Consider the following 2392-nt stretch of genomic DNA (forward strand, 5'->3'; position numbering starts at 1 on the left):
GCAGTAGGCTAGGGAGCAGGAGTGGGAAAGGGATGTCTGCCAATAACTAGCCTTTTTAGGGTACATGCTTTCATGCCGGCTTTTTTTTTTTTTTTTTTTTTTTTAGGGTCTGGTGACACAAAGATAAATTAACCCTGTGAAGCCTCTCTAACAAATAAGCAGCAAGGACACGATGCACGAGAACATGCACACAAGAACATGCACACAACTTGGGCAGGGGTTAAGTACACAGAAGAAAGATGAGGCAGGGTGAGGGAGCCATTATCTCTGAGATGTAAGAAGACTGAAGGGGCAAAATGAAACTGTCCATGGGCTTCCTGTCTGAGAGAAGATGATACAAAGGCCACTGGGGATGGAGGACAACTTAGGGCTGTTCCAGGAAGAGCCCTAAGCCAGCCAGTGTGGCCTAGTGCACAGAGAGGAAATGTTCAAGGATGTGGTCACACAGGGTATAGGCTATAGATCACTCCTGGCTCTGTATAGCATGAGCTCTCTATAGCATGAGACAGGCTTTTGGGGTTTGCTTGCTTATTTTTTTGTTTTTCTTCCTAAGTCTAATGGAAAGCCACTGGGGGCTGTAGGTATCAGAAGTGGCTTTATTTGATTACCTTGCCAGGGAGGAAGGATTCCCAAGAAGGGCAGAGAGGAGGCAGAAGGGCTAGGTGGTGATGGATCAAATGGTATTGGTGAGGCTGAGAATAGCAGGGGCAGACAGAGAGTCTGCCTGGGGGGTTGTGGGGTTTACCGGGGAGTTGGGTGAAGGACCCCAGACACAGCTAGGGAGACAGGTCAGTAAATAGGGATATAGATCAAATATATCGATGGCCTGTGTGCACAAGATCCTAGGTTCAATATCCTGGGTTCTATCTGCAGCACTGTTGCGATCGCCTGACTCGCCAGCAAGAAAGACGCGCCTCAACAGGATCCTTCTGCAGACGTTTATAACGGGCTTGATTGCTGAAGCAAAAGACCCCAAGCCTGAAAACTGGTGCTCCTTAAATAGGCCTAAGAGGGATGTGTCACTCCATGATTGGTGCTCACTATATACCCTCATTTGCATGCTCCGGGCTTGAGCTGTGACTCATCATCTGTGCTGTTTGAGCATGTGCACAACAGTTGTCAGTTAGTTGGCCTAACTGACAACAAGCCCCTTCGGGCTCAGGCGCCATCTTGTAATGGCGAATGTGGCTTCCCACACAGCAGGACTACCCCTTAAATAGTGATTTTCTGCCCCCCGTGTAAACAGATACTATCAACGAACTACCACATACTAGGGAGGAATTATAATTAGGTTTGAGGGGTCAAAGCGGGATTTTGTAACTTTACAAAGTTTTATTTATTTTTATTTTTGTGTTGTTTTCGTATGTCTGTGCTCCACGTGCATACAATGCCAGAGGCCTGAAAAGAGCTGTCAGATCCATTAGAGCTGGAGTCATACAGATGGTTGTGAGCAACCATGTGGGTGCTAAGAACGGAACTCTGGTACTCTGGAAGAGCAGCCAGTACTCTGACCCGCAGAGCCATCTTTTCAACCCTCATGAGTTTATTTTGTGACCTGCATAAGTCTCAGATGGCCATTAGCTATAGCAGTGGAGATGTCAGGGAGGTTACTGAATAAGCCAGTTTGGAGGTCAGTGGGGAATTGTGGGAAACAGCCCCTGAAGTTATCTGGTAGGGGTGGAAAAATATCTATCATCCCGATTAATATTTATTCATTCAGCAAATCTATAGAGAGCATCTAGTGTATGTCAGGCACTGTGATGGATCCTGGGTGGGAGACAAGGACAGCCTCCACCTCCGTGGCATTTCGATACAGTTTAATTAGCTCCCTGGTTTCTGAGCCACCTCTCTGAGCTCTGTGAAATATATAGAATCAACTCCCGAGCATCATAAACACTGACCTGGTCCCTGACTCAGCAATTTGGGAAGCACTTAGGCTTTTCAGAAAGAGCTATCTATGGATTTGGACAAATGACAGATTTACCCAATAAAATGTCTGAAGACAGCCTTAAAATGAATCAGAAGAGACTGTCGCGACCAAACGAGTATTTATAAAGAGACAGCTTTAGAGAGTGGAAAAGCTTACAGGGCTGGAAGGCAGGAACCTGACCTTGGTCCTCTCTACCCTCACTCCGTCTCATGACTGACCTTGATGGAGCCTTGGACTCATCTGAATTTCAATCTTCTCTTCAATACGGTGAGCCCATCCAATCCCACAATTTCAAACTCCCGATTGTTTGTGTTCCAGTATTTGTCTCTTGTGCTAACAGTTACTTTAAAATAAAAGCCCAAACTCCCAAGGGGATACTTTTCTTGAGAGCTCAGTTTTCAACACAAGAAGGCTTTATATATATATATATATATATATATATATATATATATATATATATAT

Source organism: Mus pahari, chromosome 20 (assembly GCF_900095145.1).
Source record: "Mus pahari chromosome 20, PAHARI_EIJ_v1.1, whole genome shotgun sequence".
In the NCBI taxonomy this organism is placed as follows: domain Eukaryota; kingdom Metazoa; phylum Chordata; class Mammalia; order Rodentia; family Muridae; genus Mus; species Mus pahari.